At 34.3% G+C, this 11,257-nt stretch overlaps 1 pseudogene across 1 annotated transcript; it reads left to right on the top strand.

Moving 5' to 3' along the window:
• Positions 1-8,044: 8,044 nt before the first annotated feature.
• Positions 8,045-9,116, top strand: LOC148849033 (indole-3-acetic acid-induced protein ARG7 pseudogene; annotated as a pseudogene). Its single transcript, XR_016101031.1, has one exon. The product of XR_016101031.1 is annotated as an indole-3-acetic acid-induced protein ARG7 pseudogene (transcript).
• The last annotated feature ends 2,141 nt before the right edge of the window (positions 9,117-11,257 follow it).

Raw genomic sequence — 11,257 nt, 5'->3', positions numbered from 1 at the left:
GTGTAAAACGGTTTATATAAATTGTAAAGTTGGATTAATTTTGTATTGATAAATTTATCTTCTTACCAAATAGATTTTTAAATGTAATGGATGCAAACACGAATTCAAATAAAGTATATGCCTTCTTTTATCAAAATCCTATTTGAATTTAATTTTACATTTAATGTAAATATGCATTGATCTATTATTTGTCAATGCATAAATATAATATTGTCAAATACAAGAAAATATAAAATAGAGTGCAAATTTATCTTGAACCACAATTTATATTTCATTTACATCATTTCCAAATGCAGACTAAAGCAATAAATTTAAATGAAAATTTGTCAATTTAATTGATCACAAATGGCATGCAATTAATAAGATAAACTATAAAATTATCAAGTATACTACTAAGGCCCCTTTCATTTCATTTGAGGGTATTTAATAGGGGTAGGTTGGTCAACCAGTAAGTTGACCACAATACCATTTGTTCGTAACTACATTGAGTCCCACAGTAGTCGAGTATACCGAAGAGTATCAGCTATCGGGATAACTGATGCCCTCCTGCAATATGTATAAACAATTTATCCGTACGTCGATAAGCACTAGATCTCTCCCTCCCACTATTCTCTTTCCTCGAATAATTTGTGAAGTATACTGGAGTCTCATTCACATATCAAATAAAAGCTTCTCAAATAAACAAACTTATTCAGGTAAATAAAATGAACGGAGCCTAAAAATAAATTATAATCAGAATAATGAATTAAATTGAATTGGGTAGTTTGGTGCACATTTGAAAATTATATTTGGACCAAATCCGGATTGCTTACTTGGACCCGATTCGAATCTAAATTCAAATATGACCATTTACAGCCTAGGTAGCTGAGCCTATTCACGAGCTTTTCAGGCCAGCTCGCTAAATATTTGAACTTGGTTCACAATAATTGAGTTCGAGTTGAGCTTGACTCCAGTTGTTGCTTACTTGGTCAAGTTGAGTAGGAGCTTCACAATAGCTGACTTGATACTCGATTTTTGAACTCATAATATAATAATATTTTTAATATATTTGTCTTTATAATATAAATATATATTAATTTATTTATAATAAAATTTGATTGAACTGGAGTCAAATTTTGAACTCTGTATTTTTGAGCCGAGCCTGAACTCGAGTAACTTGATACTCGATTCGATTTGACTCAATTACACCCTCTAGCCCTAGGTCTCACCTTAGAAAAGAAGGTTGATATCAGCACATGATCTGACGGAGGATTCAACATCCGACTCAGCACATTAACTTACCCGATTCATATGGTTACACGGTCATAAGTCAGATAGTTATTTGTTTTCGTTACATGGAGCTGGAGGACATAACGGGGAGTTTAAAATACATGAAGAATGAAAAAGATTAAAGCAATGGGGTATCCTTGCACATGGGTCATGGTCTGAAGGAGTGAAATATATTAGATTTTAAATTAAAATAAATTTCATTCAACCGAGAAAAAAATATAGCATATATCCTTGTCTCGTACATTATTTCAACTACCTTTCCTTTTGCGAATTGTGATGGTCAGAAATCTGTTGCGATTTTTCGGTGTATTTTCGGTTTAAGGGAAGTTAAAAAGATTAAAAAATAATACTTTTTTTTTTTTTTTTCATTTAGCACCAATTAGATCGAAAGACCCGAAGATGAACATACAAAAAGACTAAAAAACCAAAAATATAAGGAAGTTTTAAATGAAGTTTTTGGTCTTTTTTCTCTGGATTTCTAATTATTTTTAGCAGCTCAACAGACTAAAAACTCATTGAGTTTTCTTTTTGACCCCAAACCTTACTCCAGGTGGAGGGATGGCCACCTTAAGATTTTGTTAACCATTTTCAAAAAGCAGAAATAAGGATAAAACAGGGGAAGACATATCCCGCCTTGCTCCATCATACCCAGAATACAAATTGTTCTCCCTAAGGCTGTCTTTGGTTTGAAGGAGAAAATAGGGAAAGGTAAGGAAACCTGTACAAATCTTGTATAGATTTCCTTGTCTTTCCTTTTCCTTCAAATCAAACATAGCCTAAGACTCTCAATCGATCTCGTAAATATATAAGAAAAAAAAAAAAAGAAAATCAATGAGAGGCAAAACATACCAAGAAAAGGCTCTTAGGTTATGTTTGGTTTGAAAAAGAAAGCATGAAAAGGAAAGGAAAGGTAAGAAAACCTATACAAACCTTATATAGATTTCTTTGCCTTTCTCTACCTTTTCCTTCAAACCAAACATAGCCTTAAGGAATCTGACAGAACGAAAAGTTGTGAAAATCTTCAAAAAGGAACTGCTGAAATTCAGTCCCTTGGAATGTTATAGATGGATGTGTATTGGATATATCTCGCTTCATCAATACCTTTGTTGGTCCTAAAATCAGCACATTTATTACCTTCTCTTAATGTGTGTGTGGGAAAATTGAACAGTCATGGAACAAAGTAAGGATTTTATCCCCCTAATGATATAAGTTGCTGCCCATGGGATGCTAGCACTACCTTTCATTATGTCCACAAGAATCTTGTTGTCATTTTCAACTTTAATCTCTAGAATGCCGTGGTCAAAACAACATTTTAAGCCATCAAAAAGAGAGCCATGAAATCAGCAAACATGACCGTTTTATGGCCATACTAGTTATGAAATGCTAAAAGGAAAACACCTTGAGCATTTCTAACAATACCTCCACCTCCGCTTTGTCCAGGATTATATAGGCCGATACACCAGTTGGGATGTATCTACTTGTATCGACGATTATTTTTATTTTTTTACCTTTTTGCAACTAAACCGATTTAAGACGTCTACTCGCTTAGCCAGGTCAGATCCCGAAACATTCATTGTAAAACTATATATATATATATTAATCAATAGAACCCAATATATACCTATATTTTTAATTTGAGAAAATCTATGATGCAGTAAAGATATAATAGGTAAAGAGTTTTGACCAATCAAAATCCACCCATGAATTTTGATAAATAGCACCTACATATTTATTATTATAATTAAAATTTTATTTTAATATCATATCTTTTTCTAACCAACTTTTAACTTTGGTCTTCTTATCTACTAAACTGTTGAAACATCTACCTAAAAGAAGTTACCAACCAGCCCTAAAAAAAGCAGCAGCAATAACTAATTTTAAAAAGCAGAAATCCAATTAGAGAGCAGCCCCAAATATCGCCAGAGGAAGCAAAAATTGCGGAGGAAAGAGAAAGTGAATAACCCGTATCGTATCTCGCTCCTGGAGAAGTGTGCAGTGTATCTCGTCTACATTGCATCTACAGTTTAACCGTTTCCATGTGTTTCTCGATAAAAGAAAAACTCTATTCTTTTATCCTGTTTTCAGCTTCACATGTGATAGGTTTTTGACTTCGCGTGCACAGATACTCGCACGGACCGCACCGAAATCGTATGGCCTCCGTCTCATCTCTCGTCCTTCACTGCACTTTAATGTTTGTCTGCTTCCAGATTGCCCTTGCTTTTATCAACAAATTACAAAAATATCATCAACCTCATCCCCCTTCTCCTTCGTAGTTTTACCGTATAATAAAGCTTTTCAATTTATCGGATTCTTTACATATTAAAGGATGGCTTTCAAGAGAACAAACCATCGGTTTGACTATTGGGACCATGCAACTCCATCTTAACACTTCATTTATTTTTGGGACATTATCAAAAACTCACCATAAGTTTTAGCATTTTTTCTTAAATTTACTACAATTTTTTAAAACGTTTAAAATTCATCATTAATAAGTTTTTATTTTTCAAAACTCACATTCCGTTAGTGCATCGTTAATGTTTCTTGACAAAGGTGTCTACGTCAGTATAAATAACAATTTTTATGACCAAATCACCCTTAAATGGCGAGTTAGAGGAAAAGCGTCTTTTTCATTTTTCAATTTTTCTTTTACATTTTTAGTGTTTTGTTATAATTTCTGCATTTTTACATTTTTCTATTGTCTATCATCTTTAAATTTTCCTGTATTTTTTGTTATTTATTTGCAATTTCTATGTTTTCCTATAATTTTGGTGTTTTTTCTACAATTTTATTTTCTGATTTTGTTTTTCATTTCTATAGTTTCTATAATTTGAAAATAACTTTTTATTTTGTTTTCAATTTCTATAATTTTTTATATTTTTTGTAATTTCTGTGTTGTTGTGCATTTTATATTCAAAAATATTTTTTGAACTTTTTCCTTTTTACATGTCTAAATATTAAAATATATGTATATATTTTATATTTTTCTATGAAGGTTAAAATGGTAATATACTAACAGCCGTTAGTCTCTTTAACGCCAAGTTAATGACATGGTGAGTTTTAGACATTTTAAAAAGTTGTGGCGAGTTTAAGAGAAATAACAAAAACTCATGGTGAGTTTTTGACAATCTCCCTTTATTTTTCTAAGTTTCCTTTGTTGTATTAACTTCATTTTTACTATTAAAGATATTGTAGCATTAGGCTCTACATGGCCCAATCAAAATTTATCATGTGGCAACAAGAACCAATTAAGCTTTAACCTAAGCTTGTTTTTTATTTGAAGGAAAAAGGTTTTTGGAAAGGTAGGGATGTTTTGGTTTCCCTAATCTCTACATTTTTCTTCAAGCCAAACACAGCTTAAACCTATTTGATTTGAGGTGTTTCAATAAAAGAAGGCCGGGGGGAGTTGGTCAATAATTCTATGTTAATTTTTCAATAAAGATGGATCCAGGAAAAATGACACTCTCAAGTAATTTTTATCTCAAAAGTAAATATGCTAAAATTAATTTGACAAAAATGTCCACCAAACAAGTTTAAAAAAAATAAAAGTGATATAAATATATATACTAGCAGGAACCCATGCGATGCACAGGCTTTGTTAAGCGAAAGTTAGACAATAGAAATACATAGGAGTACATAATTGTTTTTATATTTTAGTTTTTTAATAACCAATCCTATTGAACTCAACTAGAGTTGGTCGGTTTTTTACTATTTCTGATCAGTTTTGGTTTAGCAATTTTCCAACTCGATCGAGTTAGGCCAATTTCGCTTTGGCCATTATTAAATCGACCAAAACTGAACTGACCCGTCCATATATATATATATATATATATATATATATTAATATTTTATATTTTAAATATAAAATTTTAATACAGAAAAGTGGGAAATTCCCATATTTCTTAGTCTAAAATGTTTTATATCATAAGGTTAATTTTTTAATAATACCATTGTAATTTAGTAATTTTAAATTTAATTTTTAAGTTTAAATCTTTTAAACAAACAAACCAAACCGAAAATAGACCCAAACTGATACAACCCGAGTTGATAGGTTTTCGCTAATGGTCAATTGTTACAGGTGACAAACTCCCAACCTAACCATGCCAATTTGTTTGACAAAACAGCCTACAACTGAATTGAATCAATCCTTGAACACTCCTAATTTTAGCTAAATTAATAGTCTAACCTCTAATAAATAACATTAGTTTAATCTCCTATAATTATTGAAAATAAATTTATAATGAAAATACAATATATACCTAATAAAAATACAATAATTACAAAAATATAATAAATATTGAAAATATATTAAATTAGTCAACAAATAGTGTAATCTCAAATAATAGTTTAATCTTTAATAAATATTATTCAATAATTTATAAAAATGAATAATTAATAAAAATAAATTTATAACAAAAAATCAAAATATGATAAATTAAATTTCAAAAGTTAAATAATAGTTGTTTAATCTCCAATAATTATTGATAATTTACTGTTAAATAACAAAACAAAAATAGATTTATAAATAATTATTGAAAACATATTTATCAAAAATACAATAAATAATTACTGAAAATAAAATAACTAATGCTCTTCTACAATTATTAATTGAGATAAGTGAAATTATTTATTTACAATATTATTTAGTTATTTAACTAGTATTGTTATTTAAAATTTTAAAATATTAATTATTTATTGAATTTAATAATCTGTAAAATTATAATTTGTACTATTATTACATAATTTGTCATTAATTTTGTAAAAGAATAAATTATTATTAATATGAATACTATGAAATCTATTATAATTATTTTTATACTTTTAACAATTTAGTTTTTTAACTTATTACATAATTTGATTATTTTAACTATTTGAAATTTTGTCATGTTATATTTTGTTATTGAAACATTTAAATAATATGTAAAATATTTAAAAATTTTCATTATTTGAATTTTATTTATTTTAATGTTATTGCATAATATTAAATATTTTGTTATATAATTATTTAACTATTTTTATGTTTTGTTATTTAAGATATTTAGTTATTGAAATATTTAAATAATGTTTTATTTTCATTATTCGAATAACATTTAAATGGAGTAATTTGTAAAATTATAATTTATATTGTTACTACATAATTTCATGATGAATTTTGTAAAAATATAGAATTATTAATAGTATGTATATTATTAAATCTATTATAATTAATTTTTTGTGTTTTGAATAAATATTTGGATTTTAAAGTTAGTATATAATTTTGTAATAATATTTAAATAATTTTGAAATTGTTAATTAAAACTTTCTTTATATGGATGTAGATAAAAAGTGAGGGAGAGGATATATAGGAATTAGAGATAGTTCAGGAGAAAATCTCTCTACTAAATTAGAGATAATTTAAGAGATACATAGGAGTTACAAATAATTTAGGAGATAAATGGGAATTAGAGAGAAATTAGGAGAAAGTGGGGCCACTTAGCTAAACATTAGGAAATCAAATCCCTCTTTCTTTATGGTTGTTAGAAATAGTTAATCCTATGTTATTTTCTTATTAGTTTAATGGGTAATTATGTGAAATTAAAGAAATAAAATATTCAAAAAAGTATGAAATTAGAAAGGGGGATTTGGAGCAAGAAGAGACATGGTGACGTAGACCATTTTACTATATATATATAGATATAGATATAGATATAGATATATAGATAGATAGATAGATGTAAAATGTATTTCTCAGAATAAATATTACCTGAGAAACACTTAATCAAATATAGAAGTTGAACTTACAAGAAAATGAACATGGCTTTAGTGTATATATGTCCCACACTCACAAGAATCACAATTGCAAATAGCCACCCCTATACTTAAATTTAAGCTGATTGAGATATTGCAAGTTGCATTTAGGGGCCATGTGTGAAAAGACATAGGGGCCCCACTTGATAACTACTGATTTGGCTAATCTGAAATCACTTAAGTTCATTTATCTTTCGAGGTTCTCCTTGTTTTGATGTAAAAAGAACGGGGTATTGCTATGCTTAAATAGTTGAGCTCTATTTTCACTTCTCAGCTCTGCTTTCTCTGTTTTCCTTGTCATTTATAGCAGCGGTATTAAACATTTAACAAACGCTTAATTAGAGCTCACCCCAAGTCGCACTCCTTGCATGTGGTAGTAATTGCCCGAAGTCGCACTCTTTGCATGTGGTAGTAATTGCCCCAAGTCGCACTCTTTTCTATGTACAATCGGAATGTACGAGCCTCACATCAATTGTTGTACCGTCTTCGCCGCTTTTATATTAAATATCAAAACGAATTCAAAGGGTATATAAGGTAAAGTCTCTGGTTTTAACCCTTAAAAATTATAACTGAAAATATTTTTACATGAAAAAAAGTTTCAGCTTTTTCATGCAGAAGGCCAGCCATGCATATGGGTTTAATTGGATCCGCTGATGAATTGACCCGACCCATTTGAGGAGACATTTGGACTTCCCTAATCCCTAGTCCGTCCATAATACTCCATACCACGGTAAGTACTCTAGTCAAGTACTTGTTGTCTTCTTTACTTTGGCCGTTTCTTTCAACTTGTAAGTTTGTAATCGTTAGTAAGCTCAAAATATCACGATATTTTAACAGATTAATTGGCACGAGTTATTGTTACGGCATATAGTGCGACGCTGACAGCAGAAGGCTATCTTGTGGTTATCTCCAAAACGGAGGGCATTTTGGTATTCTTTGTTTTATAAAACCATCTTGCCATCCTTCCTCACACCCCATTTTCCACCAAGTCCTCAACTCATTACAAAGCAAACTCAAAAACCACTCCTCCGCTCTGACTTTCTCTGTCCTTTTTCTTGACGGAAAATGTCTGCCGGAATCGGAAAATGCAGCAAAATCCGGCACATTGTCAGACTCAGGCAAATGCTTAAGAGGTGGCGCCAAAAAGCTGCATTGGCCGCTCGCATCTCGGCCAGTGCTCGCATCCCCCCCGACGTCCCGGCCGGACATGTGGCGCTCTGTGTGGGTAGTAACTATAGGAGATTTGTGGTGCGAGCGACGTACCTGAACCACCCGGTCTTCAAGAAGCTTCTGGTTCAGGCGGAGGAGGAATACGGCTTCACGAACCAAGGTCCTCTGGTGATCCCATGCGACGAGTCGCTCTTCGAAGAAATTCTCCGATGCATCTCCAGGTCCGAGTCCGGCAACTCCGTTCGGTGCGTGAACCTCGAGGACTTCCAGAGATCCTGCCACGCGGGGATCAGGAGTAGCCTCGACTTCTGGCCGGAATCTCGGCCGCTTCTTCACGGGTTTGCTGACAAATCAATTTGGTAGGTTAAGAAGCGACCCGGCCGAGTTTGCTGACAAATCAACTCGGCCAAATTCCATGAATATGGCCTAATGAGAACAGGACGGAGAGGTGGATCTGAGAATCTTCTGACCCGGTCGAGTTTACCGAGTTGGGCTCATTATGTTCTTGTTGCGCTAATATTTTCGGCTTCCTGTAGAGGAGGCGGGGGAGCTGCTGGATTCTTTTGCTTTTGTCTCTTCTCTCTATTTTCTTCTTTTTCTTGTGATGTGAAGGGGTGCGTGAGTGTGTTTTGCTCCGGAGAATATATGGAGATGGCAAAGAGAGGGGTTTCCTCCGAGTCGTCCCGAGTTCGAAGCGGAGGAGGCGAAAATTTTCAGAGAAAAGTTGAAAAAAAAAGGAAAATGCATGTAAGAAGCCAAGGAGAAGAGAGAGAAGGGCTAGTTTTTTTTCTCTTCCTCTCCTGTTATCTTATCTCTATCATTGATTGATTTAACAAAGTCGAAATTGTAGAAAAATTTGTATTCTTTTTCTGCGTAACTGAAGTTTGCAGCCAGCTACCCTCTCTCTCCTCTCTCTCCTCTCTCTCTCTTTCTCTCTCTACTGGTTATGGTTAGAGGAATTTCACGTGGTTGGAATATTGAAATGGGGGCAACCCTGAAATGGTGGGGGAGGCAGAGTAATGGTCTAATGGATGGCCTTTTTGGGTACAGTCCTGAATGGACGATGACATGGGCTATTTCTAAACCTAGATTACATACACTTTCTAGATTTAACGGTCAAGATCTGTGGACATGTGGATCTACACCACGATCTTGTTTGTGTTGCTTTGCCCCAGAGTCTCCTGACAGACTGCACTGAATTGAATCGCCATTCAGCTTTAGACTTCAGTCGTTGATTTTGCTCTTTTGGGGTCCTTTTTTGGTTCAACTTACGTATCAAATTGCCTTAAGCTTTAACAAACTTAGCTTTATTTGATTTACAACTAAATCAAGTATTGATAGGATTCAACGATTTAAAGGAATCGGGAATGAGAATGGTCTATTTTCTTAGTCTATTGGAATAGCCTGAAATTGGGATTTCATTTTAGAAGATCCATTTCCACTGCAATTCTAGACCCCTATTCCCACGAACGAAATGGGCCATAAAATGCTATCCAAAGTAGGCCCATGCACATGCTTGTGCCAGACGCTATTATACAAGAACGAGTGTTTTTAGTTTTAACTGCGAAAGAGAAGAGTTGGAACATAAATAGGAGGTGACCAGCTCCAGTCAAAAGATTCTCGAGTCTTGTGATCCCTAAGAGCTCTCCCCGTCTCTGACTCTGAATTTAGGCTTTAGGGTGGTTACCCAAAGGAGAAATTTTCGCGTAGTCCGGCTTGATAGTTGATACTTGATATTGTCGACCAATGTTTTAAAAAACGACTAATAATCAGAACCATTCTAGCCATCAGTTTTTGGGTTAACTGTTTGATCATCCGATCTGCATAGATGGTTCATTCTGATAAAAAAATTTAAAAAATAAAAATGACCAAAACCGTTGAAGGGTCAACGGTTTGATCGCCCGAATCAATGAAATGTTGATCAATTCAATGATTTTGGCCAAGAACCAGATTTAAGGTAGAATGAAACTGATTGCCTGAACGGCTCACGGGTCAAATAGTCCGACCGTTCGGGTCAATAATGGCTTGAAAACCATGTTATTGACCCAATTCTGCACGAATTTGGAAGGGGACTGGGATATGGCAAAGCTAAATAGTAACCGATATTGAATTTGATCAATTTAGATTTAATGGTCCATCCGTAATGGATTTATATTGGATTAGGCCGGATTGAATCGATATCCAATCTCTTGGTAGAACATAAGAATATATCATATATGTGTCAATACATTAGGTTTGAATTGAAATCAATCAAAATTAAATCTTGAGTTTGAATTGAAACCAATCTGATGTAGGTTGATTTGGCCCGACCTCGTAGCACGGGGGCACGTGGACATGACCTGCCATAAGTGACAACTCAGCAAGACAGCTTAGCCACAACTCAGAGTAGCAAGCTCGCCGAAGCCCGGCCGAATGACTCGGCGGGTGTGACAACTTGCCGGAAAGCAAGGCCCAGCTCACCCCAAGCCCTAAGGGTTGAGCGCCCCGAGCTCCTTCCGTGCAAAGGGACCCAAGCTACCCTTGAGACCCAAGCTCCTCCTAAGAGGTTCCGAGCTCTTCCTTCCTAAGAAGGGAGCACCTCGACTTTTGGCTAAGTGTCCCGAGGGAGAAACACCTCGGGACAACACCGTCGACACTCCTGTTCTTACTTGCTTAAGATTCGCCTCCAATGTGAGCACCTCGGGGTACCTCGGCACCTCGGTGCAAGGTAACTTAGCCCCAAGCGGTTCGGTGCAAAGTAGCTCGGCAACCTACAGGGAAGATCCGCCTGACATTCGTACCTGTCGAATCTGGTGGCAGCGCCCACGTCTCTCGCCAGGCGGCGTCATGCCTGCAATCTCTGAAAAGCATGGCACGCCTGACGGGCCCGTACCCTGTAGCAGCAGCCTGCACCCGCCATCTCAGCCCTGGCAGTAATGGCTAGGGCAGTGGCAGTTACGCCTGATGTGACTGAGCTCCGGTATAAGAGGACCCCGACCCTCGCGAAGCAAGAGGTATTGAAGCTAGCACTTTCAACACTCTTAACTCTCTATGT

This window comes from Nelumbo lutea, chromosome 6, assembly GCF_056320005.1.
Source record: "Nelumbo lutea isolate HS-2025 chromosome 6, American lotus-T2T, whole genome shotgun sequence".
Taxonomy (NCBI): domain Eukaryota; kingdom Viridiplantae; phylum Streptophyta; class Magnoliopsida; order Proteales; family Nelumbonaceae; genus Nelumbo; species Nelumbo lutea.
Note: the sequence above shows the minus strand (reverse complement) of the source record. Positions and strands in the feature narration are given on the sequence as shown.